This window comes from Eschrichtius robustus, chromosome 7 (genome assembly GCF_028021215.1).
Source record: "Eschrichtius robustus isolate mEscRob2 chromosome 7, mEscRob2.pri, whole genome shotgun sequence".
Classification (NCBI taxonomy): domain Eukaryota; kingdom Metazoa; phylum Chordata; class Mammalia; order Artiodactyla; family Eschrichtiidae; genus Eschrichtius; species Eschrichtius robustus.
In genome coordinates, this window is record NC_090830.1 from 106,917,535 (window position 1) to 106,935,536 (window position 18,002).

Consider the following 18,002-nt stretch of genomic DNA (forward strand, 5'->3'; position numbering starts at 1 on the left):
CACTCTCCCATTCAACAACCTGCCACGGCTCCTCTGTCCCTCTGGATCAAACCTCTCCTGCCCTACACGCCCGACGCCCAGGCACCAGCTTCACCAGCTCCGGCCCACCTGGCCTTACCCTGCTCCCCTACACGCCCCTACCCCTCTCTCCTGGATGTTCTCCTCCCGGCTCTCTCCCCAGACTCTGGTCCATATCACTTCCCTCCTTGGCAAGTCTTCCCTCCCCGGCTTTCTCCCTATCCTGTTGCCCTTCAAGCCTCCCTCTCCAGACTTGAGGGCCTCAGGCTGGCATCCTCCTGGCCCCTGTTGTCACCATGCTTCTGAGCTGTCTGAGCTTTACCTCCTCACCAAACCACAAACAGCCACCCAACAACCTGGTCACGTTCCTTCCAGCTCCAGCCTCAGCCTGGCATTCACTCCACAAACATTATCCGAGTGCCTCTAAGGTGCCAGAAAGTTCCTGTCCTCGCTCTCGAAACCCTCCTTACCCTTCAAGGCACAACTGAGACACCACCTGCTCTGTGACTCCCTCCCCTACCCACCTTCCCCCTCCACCCCCAGGAGTCTTCCTATCTTCACCTTAGGATCTCCTAGTTGTCCTCGAGCCCATGTCCCACTCCCCCCACCCCGTGTCCTCCCTAAGATCCAGACCTTCTCTTCCTTACTCCTGGCTGGGCCCCCTACGATACCCATACCAAGAAGACGCTCAGTGAACAGCTTTCACAGGGAACTGAAGCATAATCTGTCCAGCAGGCCAGTCTGGGCTCCTGGGTGGCCTCAAGCTCCATTCATCCAAGTGACCTCTTACTGTTCTCCCAAGATTGGATTTGGGCCCAGAATGAGTCAAATGACCTCTTATCATTCTTCCAAAATTAGGCTTTCCTCTTTAATTACACCTTATCTAGCCACACTATGTAGATTCCAATTACATAATTACTTCAAGCCCTGGGACTTAAAAAGAAAGGAGTGTGTAGGATTACACAGGTAAGTGAACACATCAAATATGCATACTCACATATACCATGAGCCATTTTCTTGTTCATATACAACTTTTTAACCCAGAAAATATAGCCCACGGGGGGTGAGGGTGGGGTGTCTAAATCACATTAAGGTAAAAATCTCCCTGGGTAGATGAAGGAGAATGTCATGGAGAAGCCAAACCCTGACAGGGTTCTGAAAGAGGCTGGAAATCAGTCCCCAGCTCTCTCCCCTTCCCCTCCTGCAATGAAGAGAAGGAGCTGTGTGACCTTCGGCATGGGAGATTTTTGGAAGCATAACTAGGCCTGAGCCCTCCTAAGCAAAATACCCGCCCTCTTCTGAATTCCAGGTACTCTCTCTCTCCTAAGGCACATTTGCACAATTCTAGTAGGAGACCCCACAAGACTGTGTCCACCCTGCAGACAGGGGCCCCGTCTCATCCACTTTGGTATTCCCAATTCTCAATCCCTCCCGACACCAGGAGGGGCATCCAGCAGGCCCTCCTCCTGTCTTATACTCCAGCCTTATTAAAGTCTCTGCCTTTCTCACGCCAACCTGCGTTCAGCAGGAATGCCCTCCTCCGGGCTGGGTCCAGCTCCCCTCCTGTGTGGCCCCCACTGCCCCCTGTACTTGCCCTAACTTACTGCTCATCACGCTTTGGCATAAAAACTCTTCCACGTGCCTACCTCTCCCTTCAGACCAGTGGTCACCTAACTTTTTGATCATACCTTCCTATTAGTAAAATCGCTTTGAGCATATTTACTCAAAAGTTAATGATAAAATCTGGACTACTATCAATATAAATAGGAAAGCTACATCTTTCTTCTATTTGAGTTAAAGAATAAATACAACTTTAACTGATAATGTTTTCCCTCGGCCTCTCAATAGCGATCTTGAGAGCTCACCCACAGCTCTAGGGCAGGAATTCTGTGAGGACAGAAGGGGTGTTTGATTCCCTCTGTATTCCCAGAATCTGGGACAGACCTGAAAACTTAGTAAATGAATTCATTTGCTCCACACACAGGGAGCACCTCCTGTGGGCCAGGCACATGCTAGGTAGGCACTGGGCATAGAATGCCTGGCTGCTTGCCTCACGGATCCTACAGACTGCTGGGTAGGCAGACAAACAGGACTGGCCAAACAAGTGTAACAAAGCGGCTGACACAAACGCTGTGCAGAATGCTCTGTCCAAAACCACTGAATCAGGACAGCCTCAAACAGGGGGATATAATCTGCTCTGGGGGGTCCGAGAAGGCTTCCCCAGGAATATGCTGCTTCAGCTGAGACCTGAAGGATGAGCAGAGCTAACTAGGTGAGGGAGGAAAGAGCACTCCAGGCTAAGGAAACTGCACGGACAGAAGTCCTGAGGCTGGACAGAGAAGCCTAAGTGCCGGGGACTAACAGAGGCCAACAAAACAAAATGAATGAACAAGCTCCAAGTTCCTCTCCTCTCCTTTACTCCTCTCTACTTATCAAAACAGACTGCCCCCCAGCTTCGTGCCTCTGAAGGGGTCACTCAGCCCTGCTACGTGCCCAGCCACTGAGCCAAGCAAAGCAGGTGGGCTCTCTTGCCTCCCAGCCAGTCCTGCCAGTGGCAGGCTCCCCCCGGCCTCCCCCCAACTCCCCCACCCCTCCTCTGCTTCTGAGGAGCCCAAAAGCCACAGGAAGACACTCCTGAAAACCATGCATGTTGCCATGGGCACCACCAATCAAAGGCTCCTGGGCAGTTTAATTTTTTAAAGAGAGTGTTAAATATTTTACATCTTCTAACAGCATGGCTTCTTCCTTGCCTACAATAGAAGGAAAACCCTATACTCCTTGAACTAAGGGTTTATGCAAAATAAACACCAATCTGCAAGACAGTCCAAGGAGGTGCGTACCCACAGTCAAGGGCATCCTCTGGGTGCTCTGGTTGCCCAGGTGTACGTTCCTTGAGAGAGCAACCTGGACAACCCAGAAGCACAGCCACAAAACCTCTTCCCTACTGGAGCTCTTTTGACCCCAAGAAGGGAAAATTATTTACAATGATGCTTCAGGTGAGTGTTTAAACAGCCCATGACTTTAATAATTAAAGATAAAACCAAGACTGTGGGTTGTAATGCAGGCTGGCGGGCTGTGGAGCCTCCTGCTGCAGCAGCTGTCTCGAAGAGGAGCCGTATCTTCTATCAGTGCTCAGGCATGACTAACATTTCCCAGTTCCTAGGGGTCCTCGCCCCCTCACACCTGCCGGTGCTGGCTCACTACTGCACCATGTCCAACTAAAGGCCCCACAAAGCAAAAGCGAAATAGTCCTAAAAGGCCCGAGACCGTCTTGGCCCAGGCTCATGGGCCTGGCAGCCTAATCTTCAGCAACCACCACAAAACCCTGCGGAGGCCCTGGGCTCCCTCAAGTCCCAGCTCTCTCCAGCTACTCTATTTTCTGTCTCTGTTGGGACTTTGCTTTCTCTGGAGCCTGATTCATTCTGTCCTGCTTAAAGCAGCCCAGTTCCTACTTTTGCCTTGACTTCTCCCTCGAGATCCCTGGCCCGCTCTCAAGCCCACTGCCCGGGCCACTGGGGCGGCAACTCATATCTCCCAGATCCAATTCCAGCCTTTCTTACCTCATCCCTGGCTTCCAGATCCTGCCTGCTGTGCGCACTGTCTATAAAGAGAGGCCCAAGCACAGACAGGTCAGCAGTATGTATGCTAGAGCAGCCTTGCAAAGACCCCCTAATAGCGACGTACCATGAAAATGTTCCCATTTTCTCTCCTGTTAATTTGTTATCAGCAGCTACAACCCCTGACCATCATTCTGTGTTTGTGGGAAACAGTCACCCAACACTGGATCTGCACTGACTAAAGACCAACTCTGAGTGGAGAACAACCTGCAAATGAACTGTCTATCCATTTACACATCAGACAAGGGAACTGCTCACATGCACAGCCTCCAGGTTCCATACACATTCCAGGGATTGGCGGTAACTGTTAGGATTGCACACTGTATGTCCTAGTGACCCTTCATACTGGGAGACCAAGCTCAAAGGTGGGCCTGCAGGCAGACGTTAATAATCGATGTACAAGGCATGATATAAATGAGTAATGAGTTTCCGCGTCCCCACCCATTTCTGTTACAACTGCCATGAGCTAGAACATCCCCACGATGATGAAAAGTCAAGGCCCAAATGGGAATGAGATCGGCAGAGCAAAGTATAGGTTAAGGTACGGTAGTCAACACTCCTGTTCGTTGGTATTGGAACTCAGGCAGTACTTTTATGGCACGTCAAGAATCCAGGTTGCCAGGAACAGACTGTTCACAGGTCATTCCTGGGTCGATCTGACTTCTCAGGTCCTGGGTCGATCTGACTTCTACACGCCTGACTTCTCAGGTCCACTGCTGGCCTCTCTCTACTACCTGCCACATGGGTCATGCATGTCTAGCGTGTCCTCACTACCCCCATGCCCCACATACTTTGTCACACTGTAACCTTCCTACTCAAAACCCAAAACAAACTTGAATGCCTGCCAGGGAAGAGCCCAGCCCTCTGGGTGTTAATGAGGAAATAAACTCCAGGAGGGCGGGGCCTATGTCTACATTGTTCACCAGCATTTGTTTAACAAGTGAAATGAGACTGGCTATTGAAGCACTTCTTAAACAAAAGATCCACGTGCAGGCAGGGATTCACCTCTCAAACGGGGCACCGTCCCGTCCCTAGGGCTAACAGCAGAGCTCTCTTTCTCCTCATCCAGCAAAATGGGCACCTCTGGAACACAAAGCTACATTACATGGACCTGCTTGCAGGACTGAGCAATGGTGGGAATGCAAATCACCAAGGGATAGAAACCGCCAAGAAAAGACCAGCATCCAACCGCGAAATGGCCTGGGCTCTATCCCTTCTCCCTTCTGCACTTCTCTGGCACTTCCCTCTGCTCCACAGGGGTAATGGCAAACATCTCTGACCTCATCCTTCCAAGGTGGAGATGTCAGGGGTGGGGGGAGAGGGGAGGAATGTTTGGGGACCGGAGAAACGGCTGTGGGTAGAGGTAGACCAGGAGGAAGGAGACATCAAAAGGATTCCTGTTCCGAGTACCAGTGACCAGTACTGGAGCTGGGAGGGCTTCGTGAACACACTGGCATTTTCACATCAGCTCACGTGACCGAAGCAGCCCCTGGCTTAGACATACTCAGTTATGTGTCCCTCTCCAGGTGGTCAGTCAGCTCTACACAGCTTTGCCTGCCAATGTTCTTTTTCCACTCCATGGTCTCCTGTTTGAAAAAGCCCCCTTGACTCTGCCAATAACTTTTGTCCCCTTTTCATTCTCAATACAGCAACCAGCATTACTGAGTGATTACTATGTGTCAGGCACAGCTCTAAAGACTTACACAGTCCTGTGATGTAGGCACTACTGTTTTCTCCATTTTATAGGTGAGGCAACTGAGGTACAGACTAGAAACTTGCCTGAGGGAGCAGCAGAGCCATGACGGGGGCCCAAGCAGCCTGAGCGCAGAGGTCACACCCCCCGTCACTCTGCTCCCCGACCTCACTTCCGAGAGAAGAGCCCAGCTCCAAGGTAAGAGGTCTGCTCCCAGCTCAGGCCCATCCAGCCACATGACCTTAAACAAATGGCTTTTCTGTGCCTCAGCTGCCTCGACTGTGAAACAAGGCTGATCACGGACGCCTGGTCTAGAAACAGAGACTCTTAGCTCTGCAGTCCAGCGTCGCCTAAGAGAACATCCTGAGATGATGGAAAGGTTCTCTCTCTGTGCTGTCCATGGGGCAGCTGCTAGTGTCATGTAGCTATGGAGCACTTGAAATGTGGCTAGTGTGACCGAGAAACTGAGTTTTAAACTGTATTTCATTTTAATTAATTTAAACTTACATAGTCACATGTGGCTAGTGGCTACCATACTGGAAAGTTCAACTCTAGCCTATAAATTCCAGGATGGCAGGTGCCACTTCTCTTTGGTCACTGCTGTATTCGCAGAGCCCAGCATAGACCCCAGCCTATGGTTGGAGCTCAGTTAACTATTTGTTGAACAAATCAAAAGCAAAGGACTTTTCCGGTGCTCTAATATGACTTCATCGCCACCCAAGCATTGATTCTTCAGGTTCCCTGCCCAGTGGACATCCAACCTCAGCTTGCCCAGGAGCTCAGGCCTCCCAAAGCAGTACGAGAGGGAGCAGCTCTCAAGATGAAAAGCTACGGAGACAAATCTTCTAAAAGTTCTACGGAGCTAAACTAGCTCCCTGAAATTTCTACTTACTAGTCCTGGCACGCTAGCTCACAGGTCTGGGAAAACCAAAGTAACTTATGAAACAGCCCTTAAACATTTTTTTAAGATTTTTTTTAATGTGGACCATTTTTTTAAAAAGTCTTTTATTGAATTTGTTACAATATTGCTTCTCTTTTATGTTTTGGTTTTTAGGCATAAGGGATCTTAGCTCCCCAACCAGGGATTGAACCCGCACCCCTGCACTGGAAGGCGAAGTCTTAACCACTGGACCGCCAGGGAAGTCCCAGCACTTAAACGTTTTTAAATACAGGATTATATCTGTAAGTCACTTTCTTAGTTAGTATGAGTCCAATCCTAGTTCACTGTAAGGCTGGTTAAACAACTACATGACTGAGATCTGCGTGTGGGGAACAATCCTCCAGTGTCAGGGCTGTGGCCCAGGACTGCTATCTCCGCTGACTTAATGCATTCAATCTCCCCCTCCCCCCCTCCATAAGTGAGCCGCGGCGTATACAGCTAGTCTCCCAACGAGCGAGGCCCTATTCTCCAAGCAAGGTTTGGGGATCCTGGCAGAGCAACTCACGTTTTCATGTCTCCTTGATGTATTCTTTCTAAGTGCAAAAATCTAAGTTTCCATACATCTCCTATGAGCTGAGGACTGTGGCAGACCCAGGAGATACAAAGACAGCTATAATGTAAGCCCTCACCAGGGGCCCATATCTAGAAAGAGTAAGAGGTGAAATCTGCAGAGTATTAGCCCGTGCAAGTTACTGAAGTACGATCAGGAGAAAGACATATAAACCAAACACCATCAACTCAGTGTGACACATGCCATAACAGACACATGTACAAAATACTGAACTAAAGAGATACCCGGAGGGACCCTGCACCGTGCCTTGCACATAGCAGGCACTCAGGGCAGTGAAATGAATCAAATCTTGACGAACAGCCCCTTTAAAGGCTGAGGAAACCACAACTCAGATGGGTTAAGTGACTTCTCAAGGTGACCCAAGTTGTTAGTGATGGGGCTGGAGATGGCACCTGGGCCTCATCACTTACCAGCCCAACAGTCTATAATCCGTCTCACGGCACTTCTTATCCGACGCTGCAGGGGGAGAGTGGCAGGGTCTGCCCGCTGCTTGTTATTACATCCATCTCAGAATAAACAATGGATTTATTTTTGTACAAGTGTATGTTGGGGATTCTTGAAATCTGAGGACCTGCTGTATGTATACCATCTTAGAAACACGCGTCCAATCATTTAACAAACATTTCTTGGGAATATACTATATATCAGGCACCCGTTTAAAGGCTTGGATAAAGAGATGAAACGAACTTCCGGTCAGATCAGAACACCCACATTTATCTCTGCTCTCTCCCAGAACCCCACGAAAAGGCAGCAGAGGAATCTGTTTTTTAATGGAAAGGAGACGATGGCTGATGAGATATGTTAACAGAATTCTGGAAGAGACAGAGCCGATTGCCATGCGGTCGTTGGTTCAGGTTTCTGCTTCATATGTTCTGCTGAGTGCAAGTAGGGGAGAAAACCACTGAACAAATGGTGACTTATGCCACAGGAACAGGAGAAGGCTCAGGAATGGGAGGCACCAAGGACTGTGAGGGGAGAAGCAGGAGGGGACTAGAAAGAGGGAAGCCTGCAGAAAGTTGGCGAAAGGAGCAAAAAGATGCCAGGGTCCCTCCTGCAATCTGCTCAGTCTGGTGACCTCCCTCCCTCGGCCAGCAAGAGGTGGAGGTTCACTGTTTAGGCAATTACACCAGAGACTCTCTGGATTCAGACACAGTTGAGGGAGAGACACAGCTGAGGGAGGTAGGGAGAAAGGGGGCAACTTTCCGAAAACAGATGGACCGAGTGAAGGTCTGCATACCAGACAGGGTACCCAGCCTCCTTCCCCATCAAGGCTCCCAGGAGGAGCAACAAACAGGCTATTACACCCCCAGGCACACTCCTCTCCAGGAAAACCCAACATTCCCAGAGAAAAGATCTATACGCACTGATATCTAGGTGTCCCCAGTGGAAGAAAGGGAGGCTCTCTACTGAATCACTGTACCACGAGGTTCACAAGCCCCTTTCTTGTCACACAGGTGCCCAATCAGCATTTTGGTCTCCACTCTTAAAATATAAACAGACAGCCAAGGATCAGCATGCATGGAAGGATGGTTCCAATGGGAAATACAGTAACCAAAAGAAGCAGAAAAAAGGGACTTGGAGGAAACAAAGACAATGCAGGGGAAGCAGAAAAACACCAAAAACAAAACACAACACATATAAGTGAGTTTACTGCACCCATGAAGCAAGAACAAGATGCTATTCGAAAATAAATAGAAAAATGAGTCTTCAGAGAACTAGCAAATTCTAGAAAGTAAAACGTGCAAAAATGTTTCAAGCAAAACCATGAAAGCATAAATTAAAAATTCAAAAGGGTTATTAAGGATAAAGCTGAAGATGTCTCTCAAAAGTAAAACAAGGGCTTCCCTGGTGGTGCAGTGGTTGAGAATCCACCTGCCAATGTAGGGGACCAGGGTTCAAGCCCTGGTCTGGGAGGATCCCACATGCTGCGGAGTAACTAAGCCCGTGCTCCACAACTACTGAGCCTGTGCTCTAGAGCCCATGATCCACAGCTACTGAGCTCGCGTGCTGCAACTACTGAGGCCCGCGCGCCTGGAGCCCGTGCTCCACAGCAAAAGAAGCCACAGCAACGAGAAGCCTGCACACCGCAATGAGGAGTGGCCCTTGCTCTCCACAACTAGAGAAAGCCCGCGCACAGCAACGAAGACCCAACACAGCCAAAAATAAATAAATTTATAATAAAAAAAAAGTAAAGTAAAATGGAAAACAGTAAAAGATTTTAAAATTACAAACTTGACCCAGGATGTCCAACATCCAAGTAATAGGAGTTCCAAAGACAAAACACAAGAAAAGGGGAGAAAAGGAAATTAACAGAGAAAAATATAAGAAAATGTCCCCAAACTGAAGAATTTGAGTCTTCAGATCAAAGGAGCACACCAAGGAGCCAGCATAATAATTTTTAAAGCAAGAACAATCCAAATACAGGGAAAGAAAGAGGATCCTAAAACTTTCTGCAAGAAAAATGCAGGTTACCCATAAATGATCAAGAATCAGAATAGCATCCAAATTCTGACATCAATATTGGGACCTAGAAGACAGTGGAGCAATGCCTTCAAAACTAAGGGAAAACGGCTTTCAACCTAAAATTCTAGACAAATCAAACCACCAATCAAGTGTGAATGTATAATAGAATAAGAACTGTTCAGACATGCAAATTTGAGGTGATCAAGTTGTACAGACCCTCTCTCAGAAACTCCTGAGGAATAAATCAAGAAATAGGAAACAGAGGATCCAACCCAGAGCAAGGTGAGGGAATCCCCATGATGAGTCATGCCCCAGGCCTAGAGGTCAATCAGCAGGGAATAAAGGTGAGGGATGGAGGCCTCTGGGAGGGAGGTCTCCAAGGACAAAAAGACTGTAGTGAAATAAAGAGGAACTTGTGTTATAAAACAGAGATATTTTAAAATGCCGTCAGAAACACTGGGAATTAGTAATAAGTACAAAGGAAACTAAATAGGAAAAAAAAAGCAATTATTAACTCAAAAAAATAAAAAAAGAGACGTACAAGAAAGGAAATTTCATTACAGTACAACTATAAGGCTCAGCCATGAACACTATTTACACAGTCAAAATAATATAAGCATTGACTATCATTGTAACCAAAAACTGTGACATAACCACACTGGGAGGACATGAAGGAAGGGAAGTATGTGAGGAGGGGAGGAGTGAAGAGGGGAATAAGGGCTCCTCTAATCCATAGCAGGACAATAGCCATATCAGGAGAAACAGCTAAAAGGGTTGGAAGTGACTATGGTAGACAGAATAATGGTCCCTCAAAGATGAAGATGCCCATATCCTAATCCCTGAACCCATAAGCACGGTACATGGCAAAGGGGAATTAAGGTCGCAAATGGAATTAAGGTTGCTAATCAAATGACCTTAAAACAGGGAGATTATCCTAGATTATCCAGGTGAGCCCAAAGTAATCACAAGGGTCCTTAAAAGTGGAAGAGGGACGGAGAAGGGAGTCAGGAAGATGTGACTATGGTAGAAGGTCAGTGATGCATGGGAGGGCTCAACCAGCCATTGCCAGCTTTGAAGATGTTGGAAGGGGGACATGAGCCAAGGAATGCAGGCGGCCTCCAGAAAGTGGAAGACGCAAGGAAGAGAATGCAGCCCTGCTACCATCTTGATTTTAGCCCAGTGAGACCCTTTTCAGACTTCTAACTCATAGAACTGTAATTTAAATTTGTGCTGCTTTAAGATACTACATTGGTGGTAATTTGTTCCTGCAGCAACAGAAAATCGTGTTCCGTGACTAACCCTGGGGAGTGGATCACCAGGATGAGGAGGAGTGACCCAGCTTTCTTTATAAGGCCTGCAGTGTTATTTGCCTTTTAAAACTATATATATATAAATATATGACTTTGATACAAATTAAGTTTTAAGTCTGATACAAACTAAATTTAATGTTAAAAGAGCTGAAACAAATTCTCTCTTGCCAGATCTCACCATCTGGTAGAGAAGACAGGGAAACAGCTACTGCTGAAAGGCAAACACAGGAAGAAAACACCTCTTTGAGACATGAGGGCGTCTGAAAGGAGTAGAAGTCAGCCCGGCAAAGGAGAAACAGGCCTTCCGGGGAGTGGACAAAGACCAGGGGGACATGTAAGAGTTCTGAATGACGGGACATCAGTGGGTCTGGCAGAGTCAGCAGGAAAGCGTGAGTGGGCAGGTCCCAGCACCACAGGTGTGACACCTGCCCCACTGCTGGCTTCTCTGGCTGGGGTCCAGGACCCGCTGTGCATATTTAGGGCAGGGGGTCCGGGACCTGCTGTGCATATTTAGGGCGGGCATGGACAAGCAAAGACCCCAGACAAACACATTTTCCTGGACCATCAACTGTAGTCAACAGTAAAGCATTTTAAATACTTTTATACTAAAACCAGAACAGATGTATTACAGAATACAAAACTCACATGAATTTTTTTTAAAATATTTATTTATTTATTTATTTTGGCTCTACTGGGTCTTGGTTGAGGCATGTGGGATCTAGTTCCCCGACCAGGGATTGAACCCAGGCCCCGTGCATAGAGAGCACGGAGTTTTACCACTGGACCACCAAGTAAGTCCCCTCACGTGAATTTTTAACATAAAAACTGGAGACTTCAAGGCAACTTCTTGTTTGAGAGGCCCACTTTAGACACTAAACTATCTGCTGACCACTGAGCATCAAGACTCAGTCTTCTCTATAATTAATAAGAGTCAGAAGAAAGGTTAAAGCACCATAGCATGCATCCATCAAAGCACCCGGGACTTCATGCCAGCAACCTGTCAGTGGCTGCCTATACTCCCTGTGTCACACAAGATGTCCCTTGGGTCCCAACACGAATGGGAAAGTTGAGAAGCATCTCATTCTTTTCCAAAGGGGTCTGGGTCCTACTACTGCCGGATGAGTTAGATCTGCCTGGGGAAATAAAGAAAAACCACCACCCTGAACTTTTCCTACATGTCCTCTCTTGTCTCCCTCCCACCTGCCCTCTAAGCATTACCAGGATCACTGATAAAACCTCAGCTCCACCATCAGCACCTCCAACCCCTTACACTACAGGCCCCTGTTAGAGAATACACTGCAGACACTCTTTCCATGGAAGAAAGTCAAGAAATAGGGCACATCTCTTGGGAGAGGGTGTCCCTTGTGTCCACAAACAAGGGGGAAACTTTTTCTATTGTTGTAGCTGTTTTTGTTATGAAAACAATAATATCCACGTGACAGTGAGCTGGGAAATTTTTTTTTCTGTAAAGAGCCACTACTGACCACAGAAGAGGAGCAGAGGAAAAAAAAAAAAATCAATGGAAGGCCACACAGAAGTAAAAAGCAATTTAATTGGGTTTGGTTTGTTTGTTTTTTGTATGTAAAACACATATACACACATTCAAAAAAGTGAACTCAACTGATTTCAAATTAAGAACAGAGAGGATGAGATTTTAATAACACAATAAATATATTAAAATACACTACAGAGCTATGTTATTGACAGTAAATAAAAGATGGAGGAGGAGGTCAAAGAAAAAGGTATAATAGGAGGAGAGAAAAAGAAAGGTAGAGCAGGGGGTGTGGGAAAAGAAGGATGGGAAGACAGCAAGATACAGGGACAGACAGACAGACATGAGTAACCATACACAAAAAGAGGGAACAACTAAAGGATCCACAGAAAGACTTCCTAGGCCAAAGTAAATTACGCTGTACATGGCCAGCTGTAGGCTTGGGCTATAGACTTCAAAGTATTATCACCTTTTATCCTTGCCTTTGAATGGTTACTAATCTGGTTAACTACTGTTCACAGATCTTTAACTGCTCATTTAAACATTCTGAGGCTTAGCTCAGGTCATAGGCCGGAAGCTCCCTCCAGATGAGCTACGGTTCAGTAAATCAGTCATCTCCAATATCTCCTCTGAAAAGGGAGTACAAGAGACACTATCACACAAATCGCTATCTCATAAAATGTACAAAGCACCAATGAGAGTCAGTGGAGAAAATGCTGTTTGAGTTGAAAAAAAAATTCCATGGAAAAATTTGTTTAGTTTTAAATAAAAAAAAAAAAAAATGGAACTTCAGCGGAATGGGTTCCCACCTCAGCATTCTCCAGCATCACTCCCGGCACATCTGACTTTCCACATGTTCAAGTTCTGCCTGCCCCACTGGCTCCAAAGGCCTGAGTTGGCCCTGAAGCTAAATCAGCCTCCACCACACACTGCAATCTGAGGGTCACCAGAGAGATCCCAAGAGACTCCAAGTCAGTCCCAACCCTGGCCTGGACTCTGTGTACCCACCCCAACCCGTGTCTAAGCCAAGCCTCTCCTTACTTACTTCACTCTAAGGGCTGTAGAAATCTGCTATTTCACAGTTGATAAAGCCTCCCCCTTCCAGTTCCATCCCTTTTTCCTCCAAGCCTGGTGTCTGTGTTTTCCCCTTCCTCATCTGACCTGCCCCCAACCTCCTACCTGGTCTGTTTCCCCAACCTCTCCCTTCTACTGCCCCTAATTTCTCCTTGCTTTTCTCTACCGCATCTTAGTATCATTTCTCTCAGAGGAAGAGGGGACTTAAGAGGTGTGTCTAGAACACAAGACCTAAAATCTATCCACCTGGGGTTTTTTGCCCAGCTCTGCATCTTGCTAGATGTGTGACCTTGAACAAATGGCCGAGCCACCCAACCCCTCAACTTCCTCAGTGAGGGGGGCTGAACCTGGCAATCACACAGGTCTCTTCCAACTCTCAGGTTCTAAATATCTAAACATTCACCTGTATAACCATAAATAAAGCAGTGAGTTAAACATACACAGGGAGAGAGAATGAATTATAGAAACTCCCTTTCCTCAGCATTCTGTCACCCCACCTGGTCTCCCCAACCAACCACCCACACTGAGGGGCTATGCCTCACTCTGGGCTGTTCTAGCTCTAAATTATTTAGATACAGCAAAACCTTACCAATCACACTAATCAAGGAACAGATTCATCTGAATCCAACAGAAGGCTGAGTCCTGGAATGTTTCTTTCGTGCCATCGAGTAATACTGTGAATTTAACATCAGCTTAGCAAAAAATCTAGAAATGCCATCACAAACTGTCTTCTGAATCTAAGAACAGTAATGCTGTCAGGAACCCTGGAAAACAATCTACCCCAAAGCCCTCCACTTTCCCAACAAGGACACAGGCCCAGGGAGCGGAAGCCGCTAGCCCAAAGCCCAAAGCAGGTTGGAGCCTGGATCAAAGCCAGCTGTCCTGCTTTTGGTCCAGAGGACCTCCACCAAAGCTTTTTTTAAATTTTTATTTATTTATTTTTTTTTTTAAAGATCTTTTTTTTTTTTTGATGTGGACCATTTTTTTTTTTAAATTTATTTATTTATTTTATTTATGGCTGTGTTGGGTCTTCGTTTCTCTGTGAGGGCTTTCTCTAGTTGTGGCAAGCAGGGGCCACTCTTCATCGCGGTGCACGGGCCTCTCACTATCGCGGCTTCTCTTGTTGCGGAGCACAGGCTCCAGACGTGCAGGCTCAGTAATTGTGGCTCACGGGCCCAGTTGCTCCGCGGCATGTGGGATCCTCCCAGACCAGGGCTCGAACCCGTGTCCCTTGCATTGGCAGGCAGATTCTCAACCACTGCGCCACCAGGGAAGCCCTCCACCAAAGCTTTTTGATACCATCCATTTCCTTTTTCAAGAGACAGATTAAATCCCAAATTACCAGGGAGTGCCCTCTACAGCAAATCTATTTCCAAGTCCAGGGGAGGGGCCAGAGCTAAGTTTGGATGGCCAGATGACTACTAATGCTGCCTAATACAAGCTATCTTTCCTGAACCCTGCCCATTCATTCTCTGCAAAGAAAACCCCAGACTGCTATCTATATGGGACTCTATTTTGGCGAGGGGAGAAGGGGAGAGAGGCACAGTTCTTTGTTCTGCCAGTAAGAAGCATCTGCTAGTCCTTTCCCACAACTCCTACCTCACCTCCCAATATTCTCAGTACCTTAGGAAAAGTTCACAGAAACTCGCCAACTAGAATAAAAGAAAGCAGGAGGTAACAGGAGGAAAGGGCCAACAGCAGGTGAGTGTCAAACGGATGGCCGGTGACAATACCCTCCCAGCTCTTCGCCCTATGGGGAAGAAAGCATTTCTTTTCAGTTGTTAATACCCTGCGGGGAAGTCACCCGAGCTAGTTCAACTCAGCGCCCTCCAGCAGAGAAATGAGCTCTCTGCAACCCCTGGAGAACTAACCCTTTCCTAACCATCCACTCTAACAGTGCCCAGGGCAGAGGTACCAAAAGACCAACCCTCCCCTACCCTCCCCTCAGGCCAAGAGCCTGAAACATCAGAGCTTGGATGGCAAGGAGCTATTTAAGGCAGCATCAAGAGGGTGGGGCAGACAATTGCTGGCAGCATCCCCCTCCTCCACCGCTCCCTCACAGCCAACACACACACACACATACACACACACACCCCCCTCTCGCTCCACACACACCCATCAACCTCGCCTGTCTCTAAGGGCTGGAGATCTGGAGTCCCCAAATGTCCAGCATATGTTTTCTGTCATTGAGGCTGCTGTCCCCATGTGCTGCCCACCCCACTCTTAATCCACTCCGTTCTCTTCAATCACAACCAAGCCACCTTTCCAATCAAAAACACAAAACTGAATCTAGAGGAGCTCACAAACCAAGGAGGGGGGCATGGAGACAAGCCCTCCCTGGCCTTCACTTAGGAGAGAAAAAGGGCGCAAGGGGTGGGGGGCGGGGGGTGATGTCAGAGGCCTGACATGCCAGACAGGCTCCATGATATCTCTAAATGAACCTCCCTCCTATTGACGGTGAAATCAATTCCGGCGATTTCAGCAGGTCGGCCCTGTGACAGGAGGGGCATCCCAGCGCTCAGTTTAAAACAAAAATCCAAAGGCTCAGCCAGAACATGCTGGGAAAATCCAGGGTCTGGATAAAACGAGCAACGCTCAGTGGGATCCTTTCTGCTTTTATGTAGCAATGTAATAGCGTAATAAATTCTGTCTGCCTGAAGAAAGCATGCACTGGTGAATTTCAAAGCCATCTTACGACAGCGGATGCACGGGGATGCAGAATTCGACAGCACATTCCCCCGTGAATAAAACGTAATGATTTCAAGCCTCTTTCCCCCTCTATCTTGAATGGCGCTAGCGCTTATCAAGGAAGCCACCTCGGAAAGAAGCCAGAGGAGAGCCGGGGATGCCCCGGGAATTCGGAGAAAGGAGTTGTTTTCTGTTCATCTCGGTGAGGAACTGGCTAGCAAGAAGCTGCCAGTCACTCTGAGGGATGAAGGAGCACGGGCAGATGAGCAGGCACCGGCGTCCCCGAACACGGACACACACACAAACGTACCCGCTCATTCTGGCGGGTCCTAGGCCAGACCGGTAGTCCGTGCTGCCCTCCCGCCGCCCTCTCCTCCAGATGGATGCTGATGAATGAACACACCTGAGATGCCTCCATCCTGCCGCTCGCTCCCTCCTTCCTCCTCTGGCTACTGCAGAGGAGCCTCTCCTCGGTAGTTTCACTTTACAGCGCAAACCCACGCGGGCTTTGATGTCTCCTCCACCCACCCATATTGCAGCCAGCCTGAAGCAGGCGGACATTCTCTCCTAGCAGAGGCCATGATCGCACGTACCCCCACCCACCAATAAAAACAAACAAAAAATTAAAAAAACAAAAACCTGGAATCCTCCAAAACCCCCGCACCCTGGGGAACTTTCCCTTAAAGACTGGGGATCCACCAAGCAGGCAGGAAGGAGGGTTCCGCCGAGGGGGACCACGGTGTTCCCCTTGACCACGGGGGATGCTCTGGGGGAGGGGGTCCCTCAAGTCCTTCCAACAGCTGGCCCTTTAAACGCGCCTCCTCCGAGCGTGGAACAAAGGCGCCGCCCGCGGGGGCCGGGCCTGCGCACGCCCCCGGCGCCGGCGCTGACAATCAGGCGAGCGCGGGCTGAGGGGCCGCCGGCGCGGACTTACCTTGCGGGTCTCTGGGCGGGCGGGCCAGCTGCGCGCGTCCTGCCCAACTCGCACTACACTCTGCAGTTGGCCCCGCTCTGTTTTTCTGGGACTCGGCGCTGACTTCACCGACACTCCGCGGCCGGCCAATGGGCTGCGGCGGCCGCCCCCTCATTAGCATGCGTCTGGAACCGTCCACTCCGGCGGCGCCTGGGCGGTGGGCGGTGCTAGGGGGCGGTGCCGGACCCGGCAGTGACAGGAAGGGGCGTGTGCGCCAATGGGAGGCGACGAGGCTCCCCGCTGCCCCGCCCCGCAGCATTGTGAGCCCAGCGCGCGGGCCCGCGGATCTCCCTTCGAGAACGTGCCAGTAACCCTTTCTGTCCCGGCCGGCCTCGGGCTGGGCGGGAGGCTGGCCCGGTGCGCCCTCTGATCTTTCTGAGGGGTCGCCCACGGGGAGCTGGGAAGGAATCTTAGGCATAAAAAAACCAGCTCAGCTGTCTTGAGTACATATACCTTACTCAACTCCTGTGCCCCAGTTTGCTCATCTTTAAAATGGTATAATAACCAGTACCTATTTCGCAGGACATAGAGAAGATTAATATAGTTAACGTATGTAAAGCGTTTGGATCAGTGCCTGGCCGTCGTGCTACATAAATGTTTGCTACTATCATTATTATACTGTATGTCAGCCAGTATGCTTAATACTTCTTAGTTTTTCTCTCTTTTGATCCTCATAGTCTTTTAAGATAGTCGCTATTACTAATCCATATTTTTCAAGTGGGAAAACTGAAAGGGTTTAAGCGTTGGTCAAAGTCACACAGAAACCCGTGCAATCAGCATTTGAAGCCAGGCTCTGAGATTTCATTCATGTAATACTTTTTATTCAGCGACTCCATGGCAGGCATATACTAGGCCCTGGGGTTACTGCCGAAAATACAACAGACAAGACCCCTCCGCTCATGAAGCTTCCATTTTAGTGAGGGAGACAGGCAAATAAACGAGTGAATAAATAAACAAGATCTGCAATGTGCAAAGTAGGGTGAATAAAACAAAACAGGGTCATGTGCAAGTGGGGAGAAGAGTACTTTGCTAGATGGGTTCAGAGGTAACCACTGTGATACCATCCTGACCTCCTCCAGTCCCCTTCAGTGTTACAAAAAGAAAACTGAACGCAGAGAGGGGAAACTTCTTGCCCAAGGTCACGGCCAGCAAGTAACGGGCCT

At 48.5% G+C, this 18,002-nt stretch overlaps 1 protein-coding gene across 15 annotated transcripts in view; it reads right to left on the reverse strand.

Moving 5' to 3' along the window:
- The window catches only part of SORBS1 (sorbin and SH3 domain containing 1), a 243,256-nt gene extending 226,375 nt beyond the window's left edge, over positions 1-16,881 (reverse strand). For all 15 annotated transcript variants that reach the window (XM_068548256.1, XM_068548258.1, XM_068548250.1 and 12 more), the window contains exon 1: positions 16,801-16,881. The gene's annotated coding sequence lies outside the window, so the exon portion shown is untranslated. The remainder of the gene's footprint in view (positions 1-16,800) is intronic.
- Positions 16,882-18,002: the final 1,121 nt, after the last annotated feature.